We start from the raw sequence: 19,178 nt of genomic DNA, 5'->3' as shown, positions 1-19,178 counted from the left end.
ACTCGAAAACTATACATATGAATTTAGCATTAAACAAGTTGTTTCGTTCACTTCGTTGTGACCTTTCAACTGTTATATGTCCTATATTCTGATAATATTTTTGTTAAACAGAAGTTCAAATAAAATAGGAAGATATAGTTTTAGGCTTTATCTCATTTCCCGTGCTAAATATTGTCAGTCTCATAACGAAGAGCTTAATGAGCTTATAATTCTGTATGTTTTACTGAAATAAGTAGTATGTTTTTAATACAGCATCAGCATCAGTTCCACCTCAATAAGTGGTATTGTTCTTATCAGTATCAGTTTCACTTTAATAAGTATTATAGTTCTTATACAGCATCAGTATCAGTTTCACTTTAATAAGTGGTATAGTTCTTATATAGCATCAGTATCAGTTTCACTGTAATAAGTGGTATAGTTCTTATCCAGCATCAGTATCAGTTTCACTTTATTAAATGGTATAGTTCTTATGCAACATCAGTATCAGTTTCACTGTAATAAGTGGTATAGTTCTTATCCAGCATCAGCATCAGTTCCTCCTCAATAAGTGGTATTGTTCTTATATAGCATCAGTATCAGTTTTACTTTATTAAATGGTATATTTCTTATGCTACATCAGTATCAGTTTCACTGTAATAAGTGGTATAGTTCTTATCCAGCATCAGTATCAGTTTCACTTTATTAAATGGTATAGTTCTTATGCAACATCAGTATCAGTTTCACTGTAATAAGTGGTATAGTTCTTATCCAGCATCAGCATCAGTTCCACCTCAATAAGTGGTATTGTTCTTATATAGCATCAGTATCAGTTTCACTTTAATAAGTAGTATGTTCTTCTACAGCATCAGTATCAGTTTCACTTTAATAAGTGGTATAGTTCTTATACAGCATCAATATCAGTTTCACTTTAATAAGAGACATAGTTCTTATACAGCATCAGTATCAGTTTCCCCTTGATAAGTGGTATAGTTCTTATACAGTATCAGTATCAGTTTCCATTTAATAAGTGGTATAGTTCTTATACAGCATCAGTATCAGTTTCACTTTAATAAGTGGTATGGTTCTTCTACAGCATCAGTGTCAGTTTCACCTCAATAAATGGCATAGTTTTCATACAGCATCAATTTCTAGGCTTACAAATTGATTAGTTTTTCTCAATTTTCTCTAGAAGTGAGCATGAGCTTTTCTACTTACGCATATCATTTTGTTCAGGCTAATAAGATCTATCGAAGAGAGAAGAAAGTGAGGTGATTTTTTTAAAAAAGAAACAGCTAATTCTATATTTCAACAGATTTACGCGTAACATAGCCCCTACATACCGAAAAAGTTATTTTTCAATACCTCCCTGTCTGTTCATCTGTTCGATCATCGGTTCGTTCACTCTCCCCAATATAAATGGATTCCCTCGCCTAGAAGCAGTCGTCTAATGTATCTACACACATTTTATACTTAAGATTTTTTAAATATTCCCTAGGGCTAGTTTTTGAATATCCTTCCTATTCCCAAAATTAACGATAGTTTACTGAAGAATGAAAACTGGCAATTGACGATAGTTGATATCAATCTCGGATGTTCAATCTCAGCTATAATCCGTTAATTGTTGCATTATAAGTGGCAGAAGTATACAATATCCGATTTGAATGTTGATCACAGTAGATGAAGAGAGAAAAAAGATAGAAAAAATGTTTTTATGACATACATTCTGCATCCCAAGAGTAAGCTGCATCTCTTTCCCACTACCATCTTTATTCTTCCATCGAAATCGAACTGAAAAATCCATTCCTTCCAGTTAGGATATTGGATCCCTATCGTTTGGAAGCATACCATGGTACAACGTGAATTAAAACTTACTTAAGTACGAAAGTATCTAACTGATCAGAATTTATTGAAAAATAAATAGTACAGTATCTAGTTGTATAGCTACCACCGTTCCGGTTATATGGTGTAGCCACTAAGTTGTTCTAGGTGGGATGAGATTTTTTCAGGGTTTCGGGCTTTTTACATACCAAAACTCTCTTTTTAGAATATGAAAGTACTCGTATTAATAACACAGCATACAAATTTTTATTACGATTATATTTAACCCACAAATCCCCAATGTATCATTGATTTCCCGTTGACCTTACAAAGTTAGTTTCAAACGTTTTACATAAATACCCATTGTACTTTACAAGTCACGCATAAACCTTTGTAACAAGCTTTGTTTCGTTCCTTTTCTTCAGGTTTTAGCAATTTTATTCACCTTTTCTTGTCAGTAGGTGCGTGTGGCTCAGAGTTCTCGAGCGGCTTTCAGCTTCCGGATATATTTTATTTATTCTTATGATAAGTAAGTATTTAAATCCCTAATAATTTATTTTTCCTGCATCTAGAAGGGTCAGTAATTACTCTGGTAAAATAGTAATTGTTCATGTACTAAATTAAGGTTATAAATATGTTTGTTTATCGCTGAATCACAGGTGTCATATTGGGTTTCGAATTCATTCGAAAACATTTTTTCGACATTTCTGTTATCGAAGACCCTCGCTCAGTGAACCATGAAAGTTTTGTTCAAGAATTCTTACTTGAACTACTGTATGTTTGAGTTTTTGTGGGTTAAAGTAGTTACTTCTTTGAAACAAGAGTATTGACAGTGCGTAATGTCAGAATCACAGACCGTGGAAAAAGTACGAATAAGGTATTCATAAGGAAAAAGAAAAACTGTTTATTAAAATCCATTGGTTCGATGCGTTCATATGGATACAAATGGTTAAAAAAAATACCTGGAAGAAAAAATAATATACCAAATTCACACACTGTTATGCAATAGTGTAGTAATAAATTCGCCATAGGGTACATCCAGTTAGGCTAATGGCCGTACAATCTGGATAGTCAATTCCAGATGTTTTAATTATTGCAACGTGTTAATGTATTTTAGAAGGATGATATTTTCTTTCACATTCCATGATAAACATTCTTCATTTGCTGTAAGTATTTTTTTAAAAAAAATTAATAAACCTCATTTGGAAAGCTAAGAGATAGCTTGAGAGCACTGGGTCCCCATTCTCGCCTTCCACCCCCGTCCCAACTCATGGCTATACTCATGACGAACTCAACAAAACTTACGTGAAATCTGAACACTCGAAAATCATATTGAAGATGTTCGAGTGAACATTTCAACGTGTGCTCCGTAGCACCCACTTCTCCTGCCTGTATGAATAGTTCATCGAAGTCGTTCCTTTTGCCTTTAGAAAATACAGCTTTAAAATAAGTAGATGATTATTTTGCCCATTCAAGGTTCATGTTCTGGAAACAAGCCTTAGTTCGGTTCCTCCTTGCTGCTTGGAACCCCTTATAGGAACTAACAAGTTTCCGATCTAATTTTTGTGAAAAATACCCGTCTTTCTACGTAGAATGTTGCGGGCGTGCCACAAGTTTTACGTTATTGCTCCAACTCGTGTAGTAATCCAACTTGGTCTTTCATTTGCCGACAAGCCATTGACTCTATCTCTCTCATGAAAAATTACATCATTAACATAGATAAACAATTGTAACATTTAACCCTTTGGAGATCTCATGGTACAATTTGTACCATACGGGGTGTTTCATGGTACATTGCGTTATAACTCTCCTATTTGAGCTTTTTCGCCCATTTTTTGTTTGTTTGTTTGTTTGTTTGTTTGTTTGTTTTTCAAGTCCAGAGGCATTGCAGAAGACATTAAGGATGGTTTTACACCTTCCTGTGACGAGACATAGGAGGTGATGACGTCATAAGTCTAAAATTTATATTTTCGTGTAATACTTTTTGGGGGGGGTTATGTAAAGTATTTTTGGCGGGCTTATTTTTGCACGTAGAAGATTGAAATTTTGCACAAACATGCAGCCCACCGAGTAGTATTTAACAGATTTTTTCTTCAGATTTCTGCGTTAAAACAGGGGAGATCCAGAGGGTCAAAAAGTTGAAAAAAGGGATATTTTTACCCAAAAATCCCGTTTTTCCTCATTTTCCCGCCTTAGATACATAATGGGGACAAGTGAATGGTACCGCCTGAAAGGCAGTTCTATTCTGAAGAGAATGATGGGCGAAACATGACCCTAGGGTAATTAGGAATGTCTCAGGGAATGTTTTAAAATTTCCCTCTGTATACGAGAATATGGGGCATTGTCGTTTTTTTTTTTTTTTTGGCGGGCTTACTTTTGCACCTGGAAAATTGGAATTGTGCATAAATATTCAGCCCACCGAGTAGTATTTATCAGATGTTTTTTTTTTTAGATCTCTGCGTTAAAACATGGGGGTCCAGGGGGGGTAAAAGTTGAAAAAAGGATATTTAGACCCAAAAAATCCCGTTTTTCCTCATTTTCCCGCCTTAGATACATGATGGACACACGTGAGTCATACCGCCTGAAAGGCAGTTCTATTCTGAAGAGAATGATGGGCGAAACGTGACCCTAGAATAATTAGGGATGTCTCAGGAAATTTTTACCTGAGATCATGGTGTTTTACGGTAATTTGGGGCATGGTGGGAATTCCTGATAAAATTTCTCCCGCCCTTGGTATTCAAGATAGAAACTTGAAATTTGGCACACACATTCAGTATACCCAGTACTATTTATCAGATTTTTTTTAGAAGGCTACGTTCACACAGGATTGCTCCAGGGGGGGCCAAAGTGCGAGAAAGAAAATTTTCCCTCCAACATTTTCCCTTTGACATCATTTTCCCGCTCCTGGTATACGGTATGAGCATGCAAGTAGTATCATTTGAAAGCCAGCTTCATTCTGAAGAGAATGAGGTATGAACCATGATCCTAGGATAAATAGTGACGATGCAGTAGCTGCTTGACTGAAAGTCTAAAAAATAGCCCAAAAACCCCGGATCTCTTAAGGGTTAAAGACAATTTGGTTAGTGGAACTGGGCTAGAAACAAGTAGCAGTATCACGTGTACATCAGGAGAAGGAGTTTGGTTTGTATAACAATTATTACTCAAATAGGATGTGGTACTAGATTTCTACCACTTCCGATTTCAGAAGAGAGGTTAGAGTGGAGATTAAGCATACTCTTGGGACGCTTAATTGATTGCAGAAAACCACTTCTATCTATTGTCATTTTTATTAAGGCATAAATACCGGAAATGTTTTTCTTTCGAACAGCTTCGATTTGAATGTCACCTTCAGAGAGAAAAAAATGTATGTAGCGTGCGTAAAAACGTAGGTTACATGCGTAAATTCTGTACGACCATATGTAACATTCTGCAGCAAACATATGTTTTATAATACTTTTCGTATAAGTCTTCCATCTATACGTATTTTCCATATGAGAGAAAGAACAGTATGAGGATCTCAATACCGATTTATCTATATAACAAGTAGTTGACGTATGTACCCTACGTATACGTACGTAATATACGGAGCGCTGTTAGATGTCAGACATCCTGCAGCTGCAAGATATATTACTAAGCGGGGAAAAGGGGGTATGTATGCAGCATATGGGTAATGTGTTACGTACAGATTTCCGTAGTAAACATATGGACTCCGTATATTTGTACAATATACCGCTGTCCGGATAACGAATTTTTCTCAGTGTTCATCGTAGAACGTATCTGGTCTGCTGGACGGTCGGTCGGTCAGACAGACGGACACACGGGACAGAGTAAATATATGAAGGAATTTTGGTAAACTTTCCTTAAAAACTGTAAAAAAATTTTACAAGCAGGCGTAAAAAGAGAAACAAAGTGGAATAACGTGCTGTTAATCTTCAATTTTGCTCATTGTAATCTAGTTTGTTGTCGTCTATCTTTGTCTCCTCCTTCGGAATAACCTTGTGAGCCAAAACCATGCAACAACAAAGGCCTTCGGGTGATGGGCAAACTTTTGCTTCTACACAAGCACGATGACGAAACGACTTTTCTGTCTCTTGCCCCTTTTTTGTTTTAAAACAAAAAGTTATATACATGAATGTTGTGTTTGGGTTCGACTACTTCTCGCAGTAGCGGCTTCGTTCAGTTCGTCCTGTTATTTGTTACCCTTGTTGGACGGGTAATTCTCATTCTCACCAGCACAGCACCGAAGACATGGAAAAGTCCTTCAGAAGACCTTTCCGCTCCTCTTCTTTTTTTCTTTCTTAAATTTTATTTTGTTTGTTTCTTTGAAGAAGTTTGTTTTTTGAGGGCTTTAAGTGGGAAGTTCTCGTCAGTTCCCACCCTTTTTTTTCGTTTTCCTCTTACCTCTCATGCTTGCTGGATTGAGTGGTGTTAAAAGAGAGGAAGAGTGAGGAAGGAATTGGTTGGTGTGCAGGACGGAATGCTTGCTTGCCTCTGCTGCTGAAGAAAGAATGTCTTCTTTCACGAAAGAACCTCAAGGAACTTGTTCATCTGTAACCTGCTAGGGTCTTCCAAGTTAAAGAAATGTTTACTATCAGTTTTCTTTCAAGGTCTGTGAAAAGGCACGCCAATCGCCGCCAACAGATGGCAGTAGTTGTCCTCTTTTTTATTTATCTTTTTAACGAAGTGACAATGCTCACAATAACATTGTCCATCTCAAGAGGTACGAGTTGAAACAATTCAAACAACCAGGGGGTAAAAGTGCAGGGGAACGCGGAGGGACGCCGTCCCCTCACCTCCAAAAATATGTACGGCGGCCCCCACTTCTTAAAAAACTACAACGGACAAAGACAGGCAGGGGAACGGCGTGATGTCATGCCGCTACCTACCTTTTCAGACCCACTTTTACTCCTGCAAACAACTAGTAACCTTTCGCAAAGTTCATTTTTTTTAAAATCTATTTCGCATATCACTTTGGTACCAAAAGCCTGTATACCGTAATATTCCACAAGCTTAAATTCCAGGTGAAGATCTATCTTCGTACCAAGTTTCATCGAGATAAGGATGGATTCGGTTGAGCCCTATTATATAGACTAGCCTTTGGCTAACTTGGGGTTCCGCCCCCAGACCCCCCGCATTTGGTCGGCCTACGGCCTCCTGTCTCTTATGCATCAGCCTTTGCATCAAGAGTGAATTTCCTGCATTTGCTCTTAACATTACCTGCAGTTAACCCAGCTGAGGGCTTCGCCCTTGACTCCTGCGTTTACTCGGCCTACGGCCTCGCATTTCTTAAACCCACAATTCTATTAAATTCCATGTTTCTTTTCCTATTTCAACTGTCTAAAAGATAAGATTTTGTATTCCAAGAAAACTCCTATTTAAATAACATGGGAATTTCTACATCCCACTTTAGACCCCTTGAAAACTAAAAAGATTCAGTTTTGGCAATTTTCCTGTCGGTTAATCCCGGAAGGTTATAACCATACCAAATTTCATCATTCTAATCCTGCCGGAAGTGGCTAAACATTTTGGGGTGTAGAAATAACATATAAATAACATGGGAAAGATTTTTCAGGTTCCCATAAAACCACTCTACAGTTGGATTTTTTTCCTTTTGGTAATTTACTTAGGTAACGCTAACAAAAAGGTACAAGTATACTGAAATTCAAGTTTTTATTCCAATTCCCGGTACCTAAAATATGAGATTATAGGTCAAAAAATTCCCATTTAAATAACATGAGGAATTTTTTCATCATCCTTTTAGAACCTCTAAAAATAAAAAAAGTATTCACTTTTGTCAATTTTCCTGTCGGTTAGTCCCGAAAAGCTACAATAATGTCGAATTTAATCATTGTAGCCCTACAGGAAGTGCCCAATAATTTTGGGGTGTAAAACATATCCCATATAAATAACATGAGGAAACTTTTTCAGTTCCCCATAAAACTACTCTAACTTATTACTTAGGTAACGTTAACGAAAACATACAAGCATACCGAATTTCAAGTTTCTATTCCAATTCCAAATACCTAAAACATGAGATTATAGGTTCAGAGAAAGGTCCATTTAAATAACATGGGAAATTTCGAAATCCCCCTTTAGACTCCCTAAAAATAAAAATAATATTCAATTTGGTAATTTTGCTGTGGGGTAGTCCAAGTAAATTACAATCATACCAAATTTCAACTTTCCACGTCAACCGGAAGTACCCCCTTTTTTTATGTCAGTTCATGTAGTTTTATATACTGTACTGTATAGTTAGGAAGGATAGTGATTGTGACTGATTTTTCAGGGAAAATAAGATTATAGTTGTATGTAAATGTAATCTATAAAATAAGATCTTGTTACTATATACAAGAAATGGATTCTACTATTATAGAAATAAATGTATGTTGTGAAATCTCCGCAATAGGTGTATTAAAAATCCGACACAAGCTTATTAGAAGCCAGGAATTATAAGGGGTCGCTGGTAAGAGGATGTGATAAAATGGGAGTCATGATCGGAATTAGGTTGAAAACCTCTGGTATATTATTATTATTATTATTATTATTATTATTATTATTATTATTATTATTATTATGTCGTCTTCTTCGTCTTATTGCCGACATCATGTTCATATTGGTTGATGCGTTAAGCCAGCAATTCAAGGGGCCCGAATTCGAATCCCGACTGGAGTATGTTTGTTTCTGGTCTTTAAAACTTTTATAGCAGTGCTAGAGGACACTCAAGACGGGACAAAGTTCCTCGTTACTTAAGGGGCCCAACAATATAGCCTATTTCTTGTTTCCTCATCATTATTTTTATTGATCATACTACTCATATTACTAATTCTAATCATGCTACTACTACTACTACTACTACTACTACTACTACTACTAATAATAATAATAATAATAATAATAATAATAATAATAATAATAATAATAATAATAATAATAATAATAATAATAATAATAATAGCCATTTTTGTGATGTGATTTCAGTATGTCCCTTTTCTCTACCGGATAAACGTGTTCGTTTGGAACTTACAATCGTATAACGTGTTCCATTTGACATCGATTCGCATTAGTGGCGTAATAAAGATCCCAATCACCATCGACTGTTATCATCTTGAGTTTGCAATATTTGTCTTCGTGAGAAAACAGGTTCCAGTGTATCACATTCTAACACGTATGACCAGAGTACATAACTTTCAGGGGCTATGGGAGAACAATCATTTTACTTCTGGTTCGACGACGTTGCGAATCGTAAGAGTAAGCATATTTCCATTTTTCAATATGTCCTTCCACTTGTGCAAGTTTCAATGCGATACTCGTCGGGGAGTTGGATAACTTTCCTTGTTAGTTAAAAATTACATTGTGTTTAACATGGAATAAATACTTATAAGTTTTACATAAATAATTATAACCCTATTTATATTTAACATTGCCAGGACAGCAAAGCACATTCACATTCAGCATAATCATTATTCATTTTCAAATAACAGCAAGCAGGGAGGCAGGCAACAAAAGTAGCGGAGCAGTGATTAGGAATTAGCGTTACTCACAGACTGAGATTTTTTTATATTATAAAGATATATTTACTGTATACTGCACGCAACTATTACATGAGCCGTAATCTAAATTTGTGCAACCTCTCTGTAACAATTACATCTCATTTACGTACAATCATTACTCAACATTGCATATTAGAAGTATTATTTAATTTATAATTTATATTATAAATTAAATAATATAATTTATTAATTATTTATAATTTATATTATTTAATTTTTTATATATAATTTTGAGTAAATATTTATACATAAAAGAGTATATTTATATGATGTTTCAAAGACTGAGCTAAAGAAACTAGCAACACAACTTGAATATGAAATTGAACGCAGATACATTATTCTCATACCTTTACTTATAAGAATTTTAATCGCTGTTCTCCATGCAGTATTTACATGCATCATCCAAATTAATACATGCCTGGACACGAAGAACAACGTTGTCAGAAGCATCTTGACAGGCTCATACTGGTATCCTGTAGAACTCTTCTCTGATAGCTTCCCGTAGTTCAGCCAAATTGCGAAATGTGATACTTTAAAACACCCCATGAGATATAGTTAAGTGATGACCAATCTGGAGATCGATCTGGCCACTCCACAGACCCACGTCGACCGATCGAGCGATTCGGGGATGATTCGTTCAGCCATTCTTACACTAGTATGGCAAAGTGTGACCGTTAAGTCCAGTGACCCCACTCTCAGATTACACATGTTGTCATCGATTTTTTTTTGTCCAGAATTACGAATACTACGGCAGTCAAACATCATAGACATAATGATGGGCCGCCCCCTAAACATAAATTTAGACTATAATATAGTGTGTATTCTTCCCTTTGCAACCATACATATATAAAATCTAACATATCAACATCAATTTAATTTTCAAGCGTTATCAAATATAGATGTGTTCATTATTTACATGTTGGCCTTGTAGGTTATACGTGATCAATTGTATAGGATGTATGGTGAAATCTGCCAATTACGTACGCCTAATTTATCTTTATATATATATATATATATATATATATATATATATATATATATATATATATATATATATATATATATATGTGTGTGTGTGTGTGTGTGTGTGTGTGTGTTTGTGTGTGTAGGCTATATTAGCAAAAATAAAACATAAATTAATCCTCTTTACACTCACCCGAACTGGCAACATGAAATCTGTTAGACAAATGTCACATATGAATATTAGAGAAGAACCAGAGAGGTATTTTAATAACGTCTCGGGGAAACGTAATGGTATATCACATTCGAATATTAAATTTCGAGTAAACTGGAAAAGAAGGTTGACTATTCCCATGCAATTCAGTGCAATGACGCATACGACTTCCCCTGCCTCTGCAGGTATAGTCTATTTCCGAAATTAAACTACTTACATATTCTTCTGTGGTTCGATGTCAACCCATTCCACCTGAAATAGGGTTATTTCCTCAACTGTCTATTTCCCCAACTTTCAAGAAAGGTGTCATTTCCTCAAGTGCTTATCTTTCTTCTTAATCTGATTATCATTAACCAAAAGAAGGAGCACAACTGCTGAAATTCTTAAATAATACAAGAAAGAAGAGGGGTGGTACTTCGCTGCTGGCTATTTGAGTTGTTGCTGATAACTAGGGTTGCAGGGTGTCAAATAAAATCATACTTTATCGAACAAAATTGCATATAATGTTACATGTTTTATATTAATCCAACTGAAAATGAACGTAAGGTATATCTGTAGAGTGTGAAATGTCTGTTTTACAATGAATTCATTGAACTGTTCTTTAGAAACAAATCTCAAGGCAGAATCACTACACGGATTTATTCTTTAAACCCCTTAAATCTGAAAGTGCTGGGTAAAGTATTGTGATATGGGACAAGTTACACGGACAATGAAAAGTTACATTAATCAATTGCCGAGTTTCTATTGACACTGTTGGAACCATGTTCCTCCAATATTTGTTGAATAAATTAGATATTATTATCACTTTTGAAGGAAATGGTCTATTTTAATTCAAACTTTAGTTCATTGGTCAAACTTTCTGTTGACACGTAAGCTTACTAGTAGTTCTGTATAAGACCAAGTTAAAAGAGTGTGAGATAAACAGTTTGCGCTGCTCTTTTCAATCGTGAGATCTTCAAATTTTAAGTCTGTATATCCTGATTAGGCAGGCTAATTTTCTCAGTCTTAACACGATGGTACCTTCCTGGCTGCCTTTTTCCCAAATTTTCTTTTACTTGTTAATCTTTCAAAGTGAAAAGACTTTCCGGTTGTATCTTGAGCTGAAAGTAAATAAGTTTCCTTGAACGCTTAAAACCTTGCACTTAGAAGAAACATGATTTTTATTATTAAAATCGCTTATGCCTTCAGTGATTTGAAGCTGTAACTGTCGGGAACTTACAGTTGTGTCGTACCCCAAAAGTTCCATAATACCTATTTATTTATTTAAATTTATTTTCATCATTTGAAAACACGACAAATTCTAATGAGATTAACAGTTTTCTTTTAAAAGCTATGCGACGTAGAATTGATGATATTCTACATTTTTAAATAAATCTAAAATGTAGCATGTTGTAAGATTATTATAAAAAAAAATCATTTCAAAACTAGCGCCATTTCTGATAAGTGGCTAAAATTGGAACTAATAGTTCTAGAGGTAGTTAACTGACCACCTTGTGGTCATTGGAAATTGAATGCAACGACGAGAGCACATGTTCTAAAATAGTAGTCGTAAATGGTGCAAATCGAGACTTTGTTATATTATGTGTTGAATTTTAGTGAATTTCTGATATTCCGATATAGCCTGGATAAGTATATGTTATATTTTTCTAGAAAGTGACTAACATATTCAAATGGAGTTGAATAGGTGTAAAAGTTGAATACTTGTATGAGCAATTTTGGTGTTAACAATTATCTACGAATTAACTTTGGAATTTATATGGTGATGTTTGATGGAATACGTATTTATATCAGTGCCTGTGCAGCTTTATTTAATTATTCCATAAGTGTCTACATAAATAACTTTTATTCTGTAGTAAAAAATATCACTACTAGAGACTCGAAGGAACATTTAACAGTATTTGACGTCATTCATCGATGGATTATATAACGAGAATTTACTGTATGTGTTAATGCATTTGATTAATTGTCAATTGTGAAATTGAATATAATAATTCTACGTATTTATGTTCTAATGGATTTAGTCATATTTTGTGTGGAAAAAAACATTAAAAGTTTAAAATCACTATATTCACCACGCCTTTATATTTCAAATGCACTCTCCCAAATTCCATTGTAATGAAAAGTTTTTATTAATAATTTGTGTGGGTTTTATACCCTGCACCAACGGCGTCTCAATTATAACAAGACGTCGGCGCAAAAATAAGCAAAAGGCATTATTATGCTGTATAGAACTTAGTGATCCAAAACAGTGCTATTCAACCATTTTTCTCTGGTACCCCTAGACACAGTTCGCCATTCAATTGTGTACTCCTGAAGCTGTTTAAGAGAAATTAAATCAAAATGACTTATTAAACTTAATACACGTTTTGTTGATTAAAACGGGAGACAAAGAGAGACCCAACAAAATGACAATCTGTGGGCCAATCAAAACACTACTTTTAGGGGGACAAGTGCACATCCGAAAAAATGAACATGAGAAATTTAAAAATATATGGGGGACATCCAATTCTACTCATCCTCCCTGATAATTCGTACAATGAGGACAATGTTAAAAATTCAAAAACTAAAAGTAACTTTAGACCTAATCTGTTAATGAGATGACTGAGCTTGTTTCCGAAACGCCAACCACTCTATTCTTGGTCGAATCTTCGAGAGTGCGAGAATCAGAGCTGATTCTGGATTCAAGCAATTTCTGTGTTTCGTTTTTATTGATGTTAATGCAGAGAAACACTGTTCACACGGGTCTAGGATGTTTCGGTGTAGGGCGTTTTGGTGTACGATGTTTCGGTGTAGGACGTTTCGGTGTACGGACATTACGGTGTAAGGACGTTTCGGTGTAAGGACGCTTGGCTGTAAAGGACGTTTCGGTGTATAGCCTAATATTTGATTGCATTAATCATATGCTTGTAATGAACAGTCATGAAGTGTCATAGTGTAGCCACTCTGCAATAGTGTAAACTGATTAACATTGTTAATGAGTCTCATTGTTATTGCTCAATCACTTCGTAACATTGGCGTATTTTTTCGTTTTTCTGACTTCATGTCCGCCAATTAACTTATTTGTTCCATTTGAACAACACTAACAAGGAGACTTACGGAAGTGTAATTTACTGATTTGAATGAAACTTTGCATACTTGTAGAATATAAAAAAATAATCGTCACGTTTTTTTTTTTTTTTTTTTTTACTTTGGTAATGGTGCGGGTTTAGGGGTAGAAACCACCCTTTGAACGTTAGAGGTGGCCTCCAAGCATAAACAGAAAACAATTATTAAAATAGAAGATTAAATGATACTGCCAGCTTACTGCCAAGGGGTTTTAGGACAGGTGATTCAGAACCTGACGTTAAAATTACAAAATTCAAATTGGCTGATCCGATATGATGATTACAATTACAAATAGTCTTCTGGTTTGAAATGTTCTGCAGTTAGCCAAGAACAATTATAATTGGCAGGGACTACTGAGAGAAGGTGCAGACTGATTTGAAACCCCTTTCTGTACTTATTTTAACAGGACGTTTGATTAAAACTATAGCCCAAAAAGTTAGAAGCCAGTGCCAATTCATTTGTCGCGAATGTGAAGCAACCCGTGTTATTGGAAAAGAAAATATTTATAACTCTGATCAATACGGTTTAATTTGGAAATGCAGACGGGACGTACTCCAGTGTATTCAGGGATACAAACAGTAGAAAGTGTGACACAGTCAGTAAATTCCATGACTCGTAGCTACATCATACAGCCTTTAATTTCTGCAAATAGTGTTTTGTTATCACCGCTGTTAATTGTTTTGTAGGAAAACAATGGAACATTTGGTCTTATAGTCCAACACAACCTCTTTAAATTTAAAAATATCTTTGTGAAAGCGTCAAATCCGGGACAATTAACATCAAGTGTTGTGAGATCATGGTTCCAAGAGATTTTTCTTCAAGCGTCTAATGCAAAGTCCATTTTGTTATTAGCTCCGTGGAGTGGTCACAATTCATCAATTTTGAACCTATTTTAAGAAAGAAATGAAATGAAATGAAATCTTTGAATTTTACGTCCCACGGTTATGCCGGTTAGGCTAAAGGAGACGGTGATGATGAGTAATGAATGAAATGGTGGAATGAAGAAAGTGGGAGGAAACGGGAGAATCCCGAGAAAACCCACGCACACGGTGTTTGTCCACCACAAAGTTCACTTGGCGGGGCTGGAATCGAACCCGGGACCCCAAGCACCAGAGGTGAACGCTCTACCACTGAGCCACCGCGGCCCCCAAGAACAAAAGAGTAACTCATAATAGAAACCATTTCTGCAGGAACAACTGGTAGGATTCAGCCTCTTCTTGTGTTCTTTAGGCCGTTAAAAATTTTCTTGAGGCTTTTTTCTGACACTGCCCTCTACAACTATAACATGAATTTATATCTCCGTAATAATATAATTAAGATCCCAACACTGATTCATAATCAGTTTTTTTTCTCCTAGATTTGCTAATCTTATTGGATATGCATGATATAAAAGAGGTTATTTGGAAGAAAAACCACCTGTGTTTGAAAATTTCCTTTCAAAGATTGTGCAGTATTTTGCGATTTGCGCACAGTTATTGCCGTAATAAGGTGTGTGTGGTGTACACAATGTTTATGCATTACACACTTTTTTACTATATATCATTACCATAAAACGTTTTCCCAATCAATTCATAATTATAACATTTGAGTATATAAGAAGTTCTGACATTGAATGAAGCGAGGGGACTCGCTTTATTTTATATTTTCTACTTCATGAATTTATTTCTCCCTAACGAATAATTTTCATTTTGAAGAGTGGACGTTTCGGTGTAAACATTAGAACTTTTATACTGAACCAGCCTCACACCTAAACGTCCTTACACCGAAACATGCTACACCGAAACAGCCGTATCCCCTGTTCACACACATACGTTGATGAAATGGAAGAAGTTGTGAAATAGCACTGTCACTAATTTCATTTTACTCTTTTCGAGCATAAATACAAAAGTCACAAATTGACAAGTTATCCAATTTCATTTGCAGTGAACTGTCAACGGACATTTCCAGCAGCCCCCCAGAAGCAGCATTACGTACCCCCAGAAACATCTTCGCGTACCCCCGGTTAAATAACACTAATCTAGAACATGAGAAGCACTAAGAAATAGAATAGTAAGAGTTTTGATATGGTATATTTAGGTGCTAAGCACAACACGATAAATTTATGAGGTCATAACATTATTATTAAACATATAATAATAAATAATTTATGGGTAGCAATCCTAAGGTTTTATTTACAGGAAATCTATCCTGTATTTTATTCTGTCAACTAGACCAAAAGATCTTGTGATGGATGTACATTATTTGGTCAAAACAATGATAAATGTTTTTAAAAATAATAGTGTGACTCAGTTTTATCGAGATCTGTATTACCAGTGTTCGAAGTGAGGGAAAAAAGAGGCGGTATGTTTTATTATGATTTTGACTCAACATATCTGTCGAGTGCCAAACCGCCTCTGGTTATTTAAATATTGTCTTGATCACTGAAAAATCAGAGACGGTATGTCCTCATTACTGAAAAACCAGAGGCGGTATGGTATACCACCGTATATCGTTTCACCTCGACCACTGTGTATTATCATATTGTTTTGTTTTCAATACTGGATAATTTACTATAGTTTTCTTCAATTAGCTGATTCGAATTATATTATACACAATCCAAGAAACTAATATGATTTACTGAGGCAATCGTGCGTATAGGACAATTTATTTAAAACAATATCGTCTGTAATTATTTATTGAATATTTAAAGAAACCGTTTGTTTTGAATGGTTCAGATGCAGGGTTTTGCCTTTGTAATTCAAATGGGATACTGAAAACGTGGAAACTGCTATGATTGAATTCTAAATTGAAAGCTTGTGTAGTCTATATAGTTTAGGAATATTCAGATGTCCTTTGATATAAAAGACCTTCATTCTTAAAATTTAATAGTAAAATTTTATCTAACCACTGGCAATATTGTATTTATTTTATCACGTATAGAAATCATATCCCCCCATTCTGGCTGTTGGCCAAGATTTGTATCTCTTTCTTGGATTTCTAGTTCATGATCAATATCAAGATAAGGCACTTGAGGAAATGTCCCACAATTTCTGGACTTGAGGAAAACGTACTGGAGGAAATAACCTGATACCTTCCACCTAATATTTAATTTCACCGGAGGTGGTGCTTACTATTATGATCGCCCGAGCTGCTCATATAAGAACTTTATTTTATAAAGTTGAAAGAAACTTAAAGAATGCCATAAGTGTTCCTTTTGACAATATTAAAGAATGATTTAGGTCAGGCACCACCAGGTTTGAGATGTTTGAGCTGCTAAGCGATGTTCCGCCGCTGCTTCAAGCTAAGGCAATGAAGCGCGTGTAAGATATTTTGATTATGTGCTAAGATATGTGCTATCGAATGAGAAACACGCTAAATCACAAAACGTGTCCGCATAACTAACTCTAACTAACTCTATGGCCTATGGAATCCGGAGGTTCAGTGCCGCGTTCACAAAAGCTCTCCACTGACTTCTATCCTTAGCTAATTTGATCCAGTTTCTACTTTGTATTCCTATCTCTGCGAGATCCATCTTAATATTATCCTCCCATCTGCGCCTAGGTCTTCCTAATGGTCGTTTTCCTATGGGTCTACCAGTCAAGACTTTGAAAGCGTTTCTACTTTCTTCCATTCTAGCTACATGACCTGCCCACCTAAGCCTCCTAGACTTGACGACCCTAACAATGTTGGGTAAACCGTATAAACTATGTAGTTCCTCGTTATGAAGCTTCCGCCATTCCCCATTCTCGTTCCTCTTGGGTCCGAATATTCTTCTCAGGATCCTGTTCTCAAATACTTTCAGTCTATGTTCTTCCCTCAGAGTAAGCGACCATGCTTCGCAACCATACAGAACAACAGGCATGATTATCGTTTTATATATTTTAAGCTTCAAATTCCTCGACAGAATTCGCGACGACAAGAGATTTTGAACCGAATAGTAACACGAATTCCCTGCTTTTAGTCGACATTTAATTTCTTCGTGAATATGATTTTCGTCTGTTAATATTGATCCTAAATATTTGAAAGCATCCACTTTATCAAAAGTATTATTTAATATTTTAACGCCTCCACAATTTGCCGTATTACGGTCCCGACGCACTTCCATGTATTTAGTTTTCTCTGCATTTACTTCTAAACCCATGTCCCTGCAAGCGTTTAATAATATCTCTGCATTTATTTCTACTGTTTATCATCCCCTATTAAATTTACATCATCAGCATATGCCATAACCTGGTGAATGCCGTTCAACTCTAGGCCCTGGTTGCTATCTTTGATTTTCCTTATGGCGTATTCCAGCACAAAGTTAAATAATAATGGCGACAACGCATCTCCTTGTTTCAGGCCATTTTCGACGTGGAAGCTCGTGGACAAAAATTTTCCTACCCGGACTTTACTTTGGGATTCACTTAAACATATCTTAATTAATCTAATTAGCTTTCTCGGCATTCCAAGCTCTATAAGAACGTTGTATAATGTTTCTCTCCTAACCGAGTCGTAAGCCTTTCTAAAATCAATAAATAGTTGATGTATTGGGGTATTGTATTCTCACTTCTTTTCGAATATTTTTCGAATGGTAAATATTTGGTCGATAGTTGATCGATTTCGTCTAAATCCGCACTGATAATCTCCAATAATTTCATCTGCGTATGGGGTCAATCTTGCTAACAGAATATTTGAAAGGATTTTATAGGATGTTGACAGAAGAGAAATGCCTCGATAATTATTACAGTCAGTTTTGTCGCCTTTCTTGTGAATTGGAACAATGATTGACTCTTTCCACTCTTGTGGCAATTCTTCCTTGTTCCAGACAAGGAGAATGAGTTTGTGTATCTTGTTCCACAATTTTTCACCTCCAGCTAAAATTAACTCAGCCGGAATTTCATCTACACCCGGAGATTTGTGTTTCTTTAATTTCTTTATAGCGGCTTCCACTTCTATTCGATTGGGTTCTGGAATATACGGTTCTGCAGTGTGTATCAAACGTGTCCGCATAACATACGGAAAGACTTGTTTATTGATTATTTTACTTTATAAGATCATATTTGTTTAAATGTAGTTACTTCTATAAACTTCCTCTTTTCAGGCCAAAAATGTACTATATTAAACTTAGAAGTGGAAAATGAAATTAAGTGTAATCATGTTCTTCTACAAAATGTAATAATTGAGAAGAAGATTTATAGGATTGAGATATATCGGTACTTTAGTTTAACATTTTTAATTATTGCCTACACATATCTAATGAACAAAAAGATACAAGATAAGTCTTAATATTATGTAGCAGGTACAGTTATATCGCAAAAGCTTTATAAGATAATACAAGAAAATTACAAATTTCTGACTACTACTACTACTACTACTACTACTAATAATAATAATAATAATAATAATAATAATAATAATAATAATAATAATAATAATAATAATAATAATAATAATAGCTCTTTCTTCTGGCTCAGTGATTAGCGCGCATGCTTTTCGTGCGCAAGGTTTATTGAATTCTTTCAATTTATTACGGTGGTCCGATTCCTCCCTATACTATAAACTCAAGTATTGCATAGCCTCGATGTTGTAAG

At 35.3% G+C, this 19,178-nt stretch overlaps 1 long non-coding RNA gene across 1 annotated transcript in view; it reads left to right on the top strand.

Moving 5' to 3' along the window:
* The first annotated feature begins 2,267 nt into the window (after positions 1–2,267).
* Positions 2,268–19,178, top strand: part of LOC145691759 (uncharacterized) — a 30,481-nt gene continuing 13,570 nt past the window's right edge. Inside the window, exon 1 of the long non-coding RNA XR_014132535.1 lies at positions 2,268–2,326. This is a non-coding gene — a long non-coding RNA (uncharacterized LOC145691759). The remainder of the gene's footprint in view (positions 2,327–19,178) is intronic.

Source organism: Thermobia domestica, chromosome 8 (genome assembly GCF_964235325.1).
Source record: "Thermobia domestica chromosome 8, izTheDome1.hap1.1, whole genome shotgun sequence".
Classification (NCBI taxonomy): domain Eukaryota; kingdom Metazoa; phylum Arthropoda; class Insecta; order Zygentoma; family Lepismatidae; genus Thermobia; species Thermobia domestica.
This window is presented reverse-complemented; position numbering and strand designations above follow the sequence as displayed.